At 49.0% G+C, this 13536-nt stretch overlaps 1 long non-coding RNA gene across 2 annotated transcripts in view; it reads left to right on the top strand.

The window, feature by feature from the left end:
• The window catches only part of LOC141579999 (uncharacterized), a 504242-nt gene that overhangs the window by 40969 nt on the left and 449737 nt on the right, over positions 1-13536 (top strand). For both annotated transcript variants that reach the window (XR_012511983.1, XR_012511984.1), the window contains exon 3: positions 10862-10991. This is a non-coding gene — a long non-coding RNA (uncharacterized LOC141579999). The remainder of the gene's footprint in view (positions 1-10861; positions 10992-13536) is intronic.

Genomic DNA, 13536 nt, shown 5'->3' with positions numbered 1-13536 from the left:
TCCAGGGTGAAAGGAAAGGAGACTGTGTGGCTTTAGGAATATGTTTGCAAATGTTCTTCCCGCAGTCTGGAAAGCACCTGGCAGTGCTACCCGGACTGTTCTTAAAAAATTAAATGACCTGTCCAGACATTCCAGCTTAGAGCTGCAGAAGCTGTTTTGGTTTCAAGCTGTTTTGCAGGATGATTTATTTAGAACCGGGTCTGTAAGGACCAGCTCTGAGCAGCTGGAGCAGGCCTGGGCCACACGTAGGAAGGAAATCAGCCTGGTTTACTCCGCTGTCTTCTCCGGAGCGGAGCCACTGCCCACTGGGTCCTGGAGCCCGGGACTAGTCAGAGAAGCTCAAAGTGTTCACGTTTCTGATCTGAGCAGCCCCTGAACAAGAGCATGCTGCAGCTCCCTTGTAGAGCTATGTGCTTCTAGAGTGTTCTGTTGGGAACCTCTGAAGCGACTCTAACAGCTAACAGCTTAGGCGTGCAAGGGCCCTCCCGGGCCTGTGCCTGCCCTCCCTCACCACAAGGTACCTCGGATTCAGGAAAGATAATCAGGTCTGGCCGCGTCACTCACAGGACTGCTCCGCTGGGCGGCCTCCCGCTGTCCCTGTCCCCCGACCCCCCAGCCACTGCTCCGTGTTCCCACTCCCCACTGCTTTTGGGCTTGTTATTTTATTTGTGTCCCTAAAAATGGCCACCAGGTTCCCGGAATCATCATCACCCACTCTGTTCACTGCTGTGCTTGGAGAGGGGTGGAGAGGCGGATGGATGTGTGGTTGGGGAGGGCAGGGCTGTGGGGGTCCGGAGTGAGTGGCCGTCTGTTTTGTGGAACCCAAAAGCGGGGCTGACGGGAATGGGGAAGGCGTCCCAGGCTCACGGTGGCTGTGGGGTCTGGCCTGGGCCGAAGGCGGGGTCCCGGGTAGCTGGACAGTGGCCAGGCTCTGTGAGGGATGGTGCTGGGAGTGGAGGGCAGGGCGGTAGGGGGCAGCTGAGTGGGCGATCAGAGCAGGTTGGGTGCCCAGGCAGGGCACACTCCTGCAGGGAGTAGAGGTCAGGGCACGCCCTGGGAGAGCTACATGCCCACACGTCTTGGGAGTGACGTGGGTCTTGGAGACTGAGGGCAGGGTGGTGAGTGGCTGGTGAAGGGATGGAGGATGGGCTCAGGGGTCTGACACTGGGGCAGAGGAAGGGAGAGGATGTCTCTGAGCTTTGCCCTGGCTGTGTGTGCCCCGCGCTGGCCTCAGGGGTACTCGGGCCTGTGGTAGTCGTGGGGTGGGTCCGTGCATCACACCCGCGCTGTCGGGGCCTGGCCCACGTGCTTGTTTGTGTATTCCAGGAGGTCGCATCTGAATCAGAGGTGGAGTCTCTGTCCTAAAATAGAGTCCCTGCTGCATCAGGCGGGGCGGCCACCACACCCTAAGGAAGCCTTTCCGTCCCGTTACGGATGGCATGGAGTGCGCCCCACACCTTCCTGCTCGGGCCCCACGCCCCGAGCCGTGTTCGTCCTGTGTTGCCTATCCCAGTGCTTTCCTTCCACACACACCCGCCTGTCACCCGTTCACTGCAGCACCTCGTTAGGTGAGAACAGGCCAGCGTGACAGATGATGGTGGTGCTGACCTTATGAGGTTGGCATTACGACAGATGGGATGGGTGGCCTGTGTGAAGCAGCCTGGCTGGGAGCTTGGCTCTGGTTTGTCAATTCCCGTGGGCATGCGCTGTGGCAGTGGACCTGCCATGACCAAAACCACGCTGCCTGCAGTCTGCGGTGGCAGCAAGAATCCGAGGTCACGGAGGCCACTGGCCCTGCTCCCGAGAGCTGGCAGCAGAACTGGAAGGCACCGGCGGTTCTCGCTTCATGTGACAGACATGAGTTCCTGGGAGGCCACATGGGTCAGCACAGATTCTGCCATGGAAAATGACGGCATTCATAGGTGTGTCCTTCTGGGGCTTTCCACCATCTATCAACATAATATTTTTGACAATTAGATACAATAATAACATACATTAAAGTGACATTAAAAAATGTAACCTGTAGTGTGGGAGCTGAGTAGGCGCTCTGGAGAGAGACTGAGATCCAATCCCAGCTCTGTTTCTTGCCAGGCAGGAGACCTTTGGCAAGTTACATCACCTCCTGTGTGCCTCAGTTTCTTCTCCTATAAAATGGAGACGGTAAGGTACTTCATATGGTTCTTGTGAGAATGAAATGCGCTTCCACGCTCAGCAGTGTCTGGCTCACTATAAATGCTTCATCGCTTTAAGATGTTCCCTGTAGGATGGTAGAGAGAAGAAATATGTGTGCAGCTTCCTTTGCCTTCACAGGTCTGGAGGGCTTGCTGGAGAGACACAAATGATGTCTTTCATTTCTGAAAACATGGTGGTGTCAATTGGCAGTGGATAAAGGGAAAAGGCACAGAGGAAGGAATGGGGAACAGAAGCAGAGAAGGGTCATCGTGACGACATCACAGAGACAACGGCGTTGAAAAGGAGCCGATGCTGCAGCTTCCTGAGGCTGAAACTTGATGCCTTCAGAACAGAGATGGCCCAAGCCTTCTCTCCACATACCTCCTCTGCCCTCAGGCTAGCAAAGCCTGCCCGATGGTTCCACCGTTTCTCTTTTTTTATGTCTCCTCATCACATCAAACCTACTCGCAAAGAGAAAGCCTTGTGTGGTTCCTGGCACCAGAGTCTCCTGAAGATGATCTGACTTGTTGTCAGGCAAGTGGCTTGACAGGAAGAAGCCAGTCCTCCTGGGCAGTGCAGGAAACCCAGCAGAGCCCCGGCAACCTAAAGAACAGGAGGTACGTGGGCAGGCAGGGGTTACTGCACCCCCACGAGCTGCAGCTCATGCTCCTGTCTGTGGGCCAGCCCGCACGCCTGGGTGCCGGAGAATTCCAAGGCTTTAGAGAAAATTTCCTAAAGAGAGGAGAGCTGCTGTCACCATCAGATCAAGACACTTTCACTGGGTGCCTGTTTGCGAGGTGCGGATGGTGGAGAACCAGATTTCACATCGTTTTCTGAAATGAACGCTCGTACCTCCATTTAAACCTTACTTGTTTAGTTTTCAATAAGAAAGGCCTAGGCCCGTAATCCAAGATAGTTTGCAAGCCAGCAAGATAATGTATTTAGTTTACATAAAGGTAATTTCACTCTCAAGAGATTGGTTTGTAACAAGGTTACAATTAACAAATGATTTCACTTTTCTATGGCAAACATTGTTCATGACTCAAAGAGAATGACATGGTCTGCTGTCACAAACATATTCTAACATACACAATTTCTTGTCACTAACGTTTAAGGGCAGCTTGAGTTAAGGTAGATGGAAGGTCATGGGTAGGTAACAAGGACATGCTCCCTGAGGACGGAGGCTGCATGTCCTCCACAGGGCTTGCAATTACACCCATCGGACACAGAGCATGCTCAATTTAATCTTCAGGAAAACCTCATGCCCCTGGGCAGAGAAAATGTTTTGTTTTGCCACAGTGCATGTTGCTACAACATGAATTAGCCACATGCAAGTGGCAAATAGAATGTTTTCAGTGTAATGTACAAGTTACATTTTCACAGGTGATTTTTCCTAACAAACTAATAAAAGAAGAGCAGATGAAATTCACTAAGCAGAGGAAAGGACTAATCAAGATAAGAGCAGAAAGCAGTGAAATAGGGAGCAGACCAACAGTAAGAAAATCAGTGAAACCAAAAGTTGGTTCTTGGAGATGAACACAGTTGATCCATCGTGGGATCGACTGACTGGGGAATGAAGAGATAAGGTCCACGTGACCACTGTCAGAACAAGAGGGTAATACCTTGCAGGTTCAGCTGACGTTACAAGGACGGTAAGAGAATATTGTGAACGACTTTATGCCAAAAGATTCTATAATCTAGATAAAATTGAAAAATTCCTTGGAAGACACAAACTATCAGAGTGGACTCAGGAAGGGTTAGATCTACTGAATATTCCTGCATCTATTAAACAATTGAATTTGTAATGAACAGTCTTCACGTAAAGAAAACTATAGCTCAATTTGTGAATTATACCAAAACTTAAAGAAGAAATGATATGAATTCTGCACAAACTCAGAAAAATGAAGAGGAAGGAACAGCTTCTGGTTCACTCTCTAAGGCCAGCATTACAAGCATTGCATGGATTCCCACACCAGAAAGAGACTTCATGAGAATGTGGAGCTGTCGGTCATTATCCATCATGAGCTCTGAGGCACATATGCTTTCAAATGTTAGTGATGTGAATCTAAAGATATATAAAAATATGTTTATCCAGTTACGTGTTAATTATATGTGTACATTTACATATCCCCACTGCGACCATGGTGGTTAATTTTAGGTGTTCCCTCGACTGGGTTAGGGGACACTCAGTGGGCTGGTGAAACACGTTTTCTGGGTGTGCCCGTGAGGGCGTTTGCAGAAGAGATTACTGTTTGGATCGCTGGGCTGAGTAAGGAAGAACCGCCTCACCCATGTGGGAGGCACCGTCCAGCCTGACGGGGGACGGCGTAAGGCACCGTCCAGTCTGATGGGGGACGGGGTAGAAGCAGGGCAAATTCACCCTCTGTTCTGGCCGTGGACAGCAGAACTCCAGTTTCTCTAGCCTTTGGACTCTGATGTTTATACCAGCAACCCCTCCCCTCCCCCTCAGGCTTTAGGACTCAAGGCTGATTTTTATCACCTACTTTTCTGGTCTCTGGCTTGCAGATGGCATAGTGTGGGACTTCTGGGTCTCCATAATTTTGTGAGCTAATTCCCATAGCAAATCCCCTCTTCATCGATCTATCTGTCTATCTATCTATCATCTATCTAACTACCTATCACCTACTATCTATATGTCATCTCTCTATTATCTCTGTCAATTGTCTATCATCTACCAATTATCTGTTTATTGATTGATCAGCTACTCTCTCTTTTCATTCTGTTTCTCTGGAGGACCCTAATACAACAACCAAGAAGAGTTTATCCCAGGAATGTAAAGTTGGTTTAACATTCCAAAATCATTGTAACTCACCATATTCACAAATTAAAAAAGAAAAAAATATGATGATCTCAATGATACAGAAGAATATTTGATGAAATCCAATGATCTCTTTCTGATAAAAAAAAAAAACCTTCACAGAAAGAATATTTGATGAAATCAGTGATGTATTTCTGATTAGAAAAAAAACCTTCATGGAAAGAATATTTGATGAAATCAGTGATGTGTTTCTGATAAAAAGCCTTCAGAACTGTTCTGTGGGCTGTGGTGACTGTTCCCTCTCACCCCTTCTGACTGGGGATGGTAAGATTCTCCACTGACACTGGCTCTGGGAGCCTCGCTGTCTGTTCTTGCCGTCCCTTAACCTGCCCACACCTTTACGAATAGTCCCTCATGAAACTCTTCAATCTCCCTATTTGAGGGTCCCATTTACCACCTCCTGGGACGCCGACTGATACAGTCTATATTAAAATAATTCATAAGATCAGAACTACACCATAGTTTTAGGAATGTGCTCAGTGAATCTATATTTTATAGGTTACAAAGGCATTATGTATATTTCTGAAATTGTATGCACAGTTTATCCTGTGTACTCCCTGCTCAATCAATGCCTAGGTCAGGTCGCTCCATCAGGAATCCAAAGCCCTGAGCCTGGGAATCCATGTCATGGATCACTGGAGATCAGGGTGGAGAGGCACAGTGACCGTTTCCTTGAAGACAACTTGGGTTCAAGTCGTGGTTCCCAGACCTGGCCGGTTAGCAGAATCACCGAGCCCTTTAAACATGCTGATTCCCCGGCTTCACCCTGTCCGTTCAGAGTTTCGCCCTGGCTGTTCTGAGGACCAACACGATTTAAGTCACTGAGAGTCTCCTACAGGGAATGGGGAGTTTGGCTCATCAGAGTCTGACTTTGGAAAACGAAGGTCAGCACTGGGAACGAAGAGTTCATTTATGGTAAAGCTAAAGTTCGTCAGGCAGCATCAGGGTTCGTGGACTCTCCAGTCTTTTTTCCTTTCCTGGATACATGGAAGGCTATTTTCCAGCCCCATGGAGGTGGCAAATTCTGGCCAACAGACTGGGAGCGGAAGTGACTGTGTCGTCCAGGGGGAAGCAGGTAGGCCTGATGTGTAGTTTTCTATGCCTTGCTCTCCCCTGCAGTGAGCCTGGAAGTCACATTCAGAGGGAGGGACCACGAGACCCAAGCGATTTCTGTTGCGAGCAGTCACCCTGTGGTACAGTGCCGGGACAGTCTCCCAGACCCAGCGGGCTCTGTGTGAGCACAAGATAGACCTCACCGGCCAGCCCAGCACTGATGGTCATCTCAGCAAAACCCAGCTTAGCTGAACGGATTTGCCATTGTTGAGATACTGCTCAACTGATAAAAGTTATAATCCCCAAAATTGTATAGCATCATGGGAAAATGCTGATAATACCAGGTGAAGTGAGAAAAGCAGGCTACGACATTGCTTGTATTCGATGTATGCTTACGTAAAAATATACTTGCCCTTGGGCACATGCTGGATAGGAATATACAAAAATGAAAATACTTGTATTAAACTGATGGGAAGTTTTAAAAAATTTTAGTTTAATTTAATTTTCCTTCAAGTTCTGGGCTGCATGTGCAGAACGTGCAGGTTTGTTACATAGATATCCTGTGTCATGGTGGTCTGCTGCACCTATCAACCCGTCATCTAGGGTTTAAGCCCCATGTACATTAAGAATTTGTCCTAATGCTCTCCCTCCCCTTGCCCTCCAACCCCCGACAGGCCCCGGTGTGTGATGTTCCCTCCCTGTGTCCATGTGTTCTCATCGTTCAGCTCCCACTCACGAGTGAGAACATGCAGTGTTTGGTTTTCTGTTCCCATGTTAGTTTGCTGAGGATGATGGCTTCCAGCTTCATCCATGTCCCTGCAAGGGACCGGAACGCCTTCTTTTTTATAGCTGCATAGCGGTAATTACGAGTTATTAAAGAGAAAACAATTTTGCCTCTGAAATGTCTTTGAAATCTTTGAAATGTTTGTAACAGTTTCCTCCTCCTTCCTTTTTTCTTTTCTCCTCCTCCGCCTTTTCAAAGAACATTTTTCCAAACTGGGGAGCGTGGATTGTGTTTTGACAGTGTGGAGAAGAGCGCAGGGACTCTGCTCCCATGTGAAGAGATGGCACAGGGGTGGGGACGCCAGGCAGCCTGGGCTACTGGAGCCGCGTCGCAGCCACCCGTAGTGAGGGGGTTCGGATGCCATGAACTTCTTTGAGGATCTGAATGAGATTCTTGGAAAGTAAACTTAGACTTCAGAGTGATTCTTCTCGCTCTGTTCATGTTTTCCCTAATTGTCATTTTTGCCCTTCGTTAGTTTTTAGTTACATTCCATTAGGAAATAATTAGCTTAAGGCAGTGGTTCTCAACTAGGGACAGTTCTGCTTCTCAGGGGACATGTAGCTCATGTCTGGGGACAGTTTTGATGGTGTGACTGGCATCTAGTGGGCAGATACCTGGGACCCACTCAATGTCCTGTGACGCACAGGACAGCCCCACACAAGGAATTTCAGGACTCCAATGCCAGTAGAGCCTGCAGTGAGGCGCCCTGGCCTAAGAGAAAAAAGAAGAATGGGTTCTTTGCTTTTTTTCTCTTCCTGTGTCAGCTTTTTAGGAGGAGCAGGGTGTTTCTACTCAGATAACTGATAACCTTGGAAAATCAAAATGTAGGCCGGGTGCAGTGGCTCACACCTAGAATCCTAGTGCTTTGAGAAGCCAAGGTGGGAGGATTGCTTGAACGCAGGAGTTCGAGGCTGCACTGAGCCATGATTTCAGCACTGCACTCCAGCCTGGGTGACAGAGAGACTCTGTCCCTAAAAATACACACTACATACATACTTCCTACATACATACATACATGCGTGCATTGAGAACGTCAAGGAAAGATGGAGGTTCGGATGGCCACCACTTTCCACAGGGGAAGGAGAGAGTGACATCTTTACTGGGGAATCCTGTGTGTCAGGAATGTACTAATGATAATTACCGAGCATAATTACTGGCTGTGGCCAGCTCCCACCCAGCCACCCACTGCAGTCCTCCCATCTGCTCCCAAGGCTGTGCTTGCTTTCAGGAAAGGTCTCTCTTCATTTCTCCGCTGCTGTTCGTGTTTACATCTTTCTTTGGTGACAAGCAGGACTAGGGGCTCATGGGAAGGGTGAGGTTTTGGGGGAGCCACGTGGAAAACACAGGGGGAATGGGGGTGCTGGAAACTGACCTCACTGGCTTTGTGAATGTGCTTGACCTTGATCTATATCCTTCTCGCTAGGAACACATTGACAGCGTGATTTCTGCACATTCTGGAGGTCGAATGAAGTGAGCATTGCTGGAAAACGGCCAAGAGCCTCATCAGAGCTAGTGGCCTGTATTTTATGTATTTTGTAGTGGGGTGTGGAGACGAGACACCCAGCACCCCCCACACAAAATACACTGCTGCTCTAACTGCTAGGGGTAGAGTGTCCGGCTCTGTCTCTGCAGCTGCAGTCACCCCTCCCTGGGGTGGCCACCTCCCAGGGCTAATTGCAGGTGCAAGAGGACTCTGTGGCATCACATCGCCCCAGGCGTCCCTCCACAGGGCCTGCCTCTCCTTTCAACCCCTCCATGGGTGGGGCAGGGAATAGGGTACTTGAGAGGCTCAACCCTCTCGTTGTCCAGGGGCTTTTGGAAAGGACTGGAATGTCAGACTGGCTGACATAAAGAAGCCACTAAGGAATGAAAACGTCGAAGCCATCGGACACCGGGCCCCAGAAGCTGCTGACATGGCGTGTTTGCTTGGGGCTTCCTCCTGGGCTCATGATTCATATCAGGCCATATAGTTCCTGGCTGTGCTTCCCCGACAAGATGAAGTGCGTTCCTGACACACAGAACTTTCCAATAAAGATTTCATTGTCTCCTTCCCCTGTGAAAAGTGATGAGTGAACTTGATATTTCTCTGTTCAACCTTCATCAATAAAAAATGTTTCTGGTCGGGTTATTCCTGTTGATTCTTAATGAAGTGGCATTTTATGAGGTACCATTCAGTCCCGAACTTCAGAAAGAGCCAGGGAACTTTGGCATGCGAAAGTGGGCGCTTTAAACTTGGAAATGCATGTTAATGGCCGTGTGCATACCTAACACAGGAGGTAAATACGCAGTGGTTAGGGATTTAATACACCTCGCCCTGAGAAGGATACATCACACATTAAAGTGTAATTACCAGCTGGAAAGAGAAATGGATAACCCGCTAGACCAGATTCATCACCCGGACTCACATACATCACCCACTGAACCGGATCTAGCACCCATCGACTCTGACACGTCGCCATCCCACCCAGACACACAGCAACTGATTCAGATCCACAGCACCAATATGCTCAGCCGGCGACCACCCTTTGACTGGCGCATATTGTCACCTAGTGACAAATATCTTTGTGACAAAGCATCCTGGCTGAAAGCTAAATCCTCTGTACAGTGTGTTTAGCACAGCCGGCGTTGCCTGGAACAAGTGGGGGGCTGTTGCCTGGCCTGGCTCTCGGGGCCCTGGCAGGAGGCTGGTTGTGGTGTGGGGAGAGGTGGCCCCAGTTCAGAAGTCGGTCAGCAATGGTGTCTGGCACGGGTGGAGCCTAGCTCCCTGCAGGTATCTCCCGGGACCGTGGATCAGGCCGCCTCAGAGCTGATTGCCTCCCCCTGCAGACCAGGGTGGCTCCCGTGCTGGCTGCGGGGCCCAAGGGCAGGAGGCAGCTGCAGAGAGGAGCAGGTTTCACCGTGTGTCTTGATGACGAGCTGAGCCTATGTGACTCCTTTAACCTTCAGGCACCATTCTTTGTGGGGTGTAGGAGGGGTAGAGAGCTGCCCTTCTGCATCTTGCCTAGGGTTGCTCTCCAACGCCTTCTTCCTCCCAGGCCATCCTTGGTTACCATCTGATTTCCAGGGGGATGTGTGTATGTGCACAGGTGTCTGTGTGGTTAATGAAGGGGCTGTGTCTGTGTGTGAGGTCATGGTGATGGCAGTGTGTGTGTTAGTGTGTGTATCTGGGCTGTGTGTGGTTAATGCGTATGTCTGGTGTGTATGTGTGTGTATGTGTATGGCCTCCTTCACTTGGCAATATGCATTTAATTTTCCTCCATGTATTTTCATGTGTTGACAGCTCACTTTTTCTTTTTTTTTAAAGACAGGCTAGAGTGCAGTGGTACGATCTAGGCTCACTGCAATCTCTGCCTCCCCAGGTTCAAGTGATTCTCCTGCCTCAGCCTCCTGAGTAGCTCAGAGTGTAGGCATGCACCACCACACCTGGTTAAGTTTTATATTTTAGTGGCAGTGGGGTTTCACCATGTTGGCCAGGCTGGTCTCAAACTCCTGACCTTGTGATCCACTTGCCTCAGCCTCCCAGAATGCTGGGATTACAGGTGTGAGTCACCTCACCCAGCCCACAACTCTCTTTTGTTTTACTGCAGAATAATATTCTGCTGTGTGGATGCATCACAGTGTATTTATCCATTCACCCACCACGGGTCATCTTGATTGCTTCCAAGTATTGGCAATTATGAATAAAGCTGCTAAAATGTTCATGCACAAGTTTTTGTGGGCTTAAGTTTTTACCTCACCTGGGCAAGTACCAATGAGTGAGACTGCTGGATCTTATGGTAAGGGTATGTTTGGTTTTATACTTAACTGTCCAACTGTCTTCCAAAGTGGCTGTACCATTTTGCAATCCCCTCAACAGTGAATGCGAGTTCCTGTTCCTCCACACCCTCCCCAGCATCTGGTAATGTCAGTGTTCTGAATTTTGGCTTTTTTGCTAGGTGTACAGCAGTGTCTCATTGTTGCCAAAGAATCTAGGTGAAGTTCTCACTCTAATCCTTTTACTCCTTTCCTCACAGCCTGTCTCATGTTGTAGCCCACGCTTCTCCTACCCAACGCCATCCTAGGACCCTCAGGGAACCTCAAGCATCCATCCATCCCACTGTGGCTCTCCACCCAGGCTGGCATGAGACGTGGCCCATGTTCCAGGTAGCTACTTCTCCCTCCCACCTCCCCCTTCACCCCATCGTCACAGTTGTTGGGGGCGGGGCTTAGAGAAAAGGTTAATTTATCCAATTAACAGAATTAATTTATCCAATTAACAGCAATGTGAGATTGACTCACAACCCCTGAATTCTTTAGATATTTGCATTTTGAAAATACCAATTTCTCATTTGTTCTGAATTTTGCTGCTAAAGACCCAAATTAATTTAAAACCAGAATTCCTAGATCTCTTAATTTCCACTTCTTCACTTGTAAAATGACCCTATCAGACTCTAAGGATGAATTTCTAAAGTCTTATCTGACCAAAATGATTAAAAGTGAGAAAGAAAATGGAATGGAGAGAACAGTGTTGGCAGTGGTCAGGCGGTGAGCGTCGGCCAGAGAGGGAGGAGATCGTTCTTGCTTTCCAATTTCTTCGCACCTTTCACTTCTGAAATGTTAGAGTCTCGAAAAACTCCTCCGAATTTTGTTTTCGTGCCCACAGAGTCTCCCAAGCAGCAGGATAGGAAGGCCTAGTGATGGGAAGGGCACAGAGGTGACTGCAGCCCCTGCGTAGGTGTCTGGTGGTAACTTGGGGCTTATAAGGGACCTTTGGTAATTCAGCCCCTCTTGTGAAAGGCTCCACTGGAGAGCCAGTGACATCAGTCCCAGCCTGCCTGCAACATGCCCGGCAGTTCTCAAATCCATGGTGCAATCCAGCCACCTGAAGTGGGGTGGAGGCAGCTGGTTAGAAATTTAGTGGGTAGGGTCTCACCCTCAGAGGGTCTGATTCTGTGAGCCTAGGGCCCAGATATTGGGACTCTTTTTTTTTTTTTTTTTTGAGACAGGTTCTGTGTCATCTAGGCTGGAGTGCAGTGGCACAATCATGGCTCACTGCAGCCTCGACCTCCGTGGCCTCAAGCGATCCCTGCACCTTAGCACCTGAGTAGCTAGGACTACAGGCATACTCCACCATGCCTGCTTAATTTTAATTTTAATTTTTTGTAGAGATAGGGTTTTGCTGTGTTGCCCAGGCTGGTCTCAAACTCCTGAGCTCAAACAATCCCTCCTTCTCAGTTTCCCAAAGTGCTGGGATTACAGACACCCAGCCTCAGAAATGGGAACTTTTACCAAGCAATACAGGCGATTCTGATACTGGGCCTATTTATGGACGAAGAAACAAAGGTGAAATAGTGGCCTAGGGAGTCACAGCTGGTCATGCTGTGAGAATCCGCATTTGAACCTTGGTCTGTTAAGTTCCACAGCCTGGTTCTGTCCACTGGGTCATTCTGCCTCTCTGTTGAATCAACACTGGACTTACCTTCATAATCGGCAACTCAAGGAAGCAAGAAGCATGTATGGAGGCCAGGCGCGGTGGCTCACACCTGTAATCCCAGCACTTTGGGAAGCCAAGGTGGGTGACCTCACTTGAGGTCAGTAGTTCGTGACCAGCCTGGCCAACCTGGTAAAACCCTGTATCTACTAAAAATACAAAAATTAGCCAGGCGTGGTGGTGCATGCCTGTAATCCTAGCTACTCAGGAGGCTGAGGCAAGAGAATCACTTGAACCTGGGAGGCGGAGGTTGCAGTGAGCCAAGATTGCGTCACTGCACTCCAGCCTGGGCGACACAGCAAGACTCTGTTTCTCACACACACACACACACACACACACACACACACACGAGCATGCATGGAGCTTGGTATGTTCCTGGCTATGCGGTGCTCTGCACATGTGATCTCACGTCAGCCTCGTGCCATGCTGCGGCGTTGTCTGGTGTGGTATTTTCACTGCCCCTATTTTATGTATGAGCATGTTGAGGGCCAGAGAAGGAAAAATTATTGGCTCTGGGTCACCCAGCCAGAGAATGGCAGAGTCAGCATGACTGTGATTCAAGACGACCTTCCTCTTTTTATCAGATGGGGCAGTGGGTGGACGCTGACATTGCCACCTCTCCAGGGGTCTCAAATCTGTCTCATGTGACTTCCGTGGCTGTGCCATCATCTCTGGTGTTTGTGGTAGGAGCTTGGAGAACATCTGGGCCCAGTGCAGCTCCTGTTTTCTGAAGCTCTCAGGGCCCTCCGCAGGTGACATTCCTAAATTTATGGAGTCCCTTTCATCTGTCTCCCTCCTCATTTCCTTCTGGGTTCTGCAGGTCATAAAGTAGCCTCTTTCCAGGTCACAGGTGTGGTGATATTTCACCAAGGCTGCTTCTTGGATCTTCCTCTTGTGTGTTAGATTGTTCTTTTACCTTAAAGTGGAGAGCATATTCCGGGAAGGTACATATATTTTTTTCCAATTGATTTCTTGTCAGGTCTAACAAGATCAATCAAATCATATGGCCAATAAAACTGATTTAGCACTCATAAAGTCCCATGACATCTCATATGTGTGGAGAATGAATGACAAAGAAGCAACACTGCTGGTCACAGGAGAATGCCGTGTCCACGTGCTCAGTGGCCAAGGCTCCCTTCCCACCCAACAGAAAAATGCCAGGCAGACAGAGGCAGGCAGCCCCTTGGGTGCTGGTGGGAAGCCACACCCACCAGAGGG

Source organism: Saimiri boliviensis, chromosome 10 (assembly GCF_048565385.1).
Source record: "Saimiri boliviensis isolate mSaiBol1 chromosome 10, mSaiBol1.pri, whole genome shotgun sequence".
NCBI lineage: Eukaryota > Metazoa > Chordata > Mammalia > Primates > Cebidae > Saimiri > Saimiri boliviensis.
The sequence above is the reverse complement of the archived record's forward strand: the minus strand, read 5'-3'. Positions and strand labels throughout refer to the sequence as shown.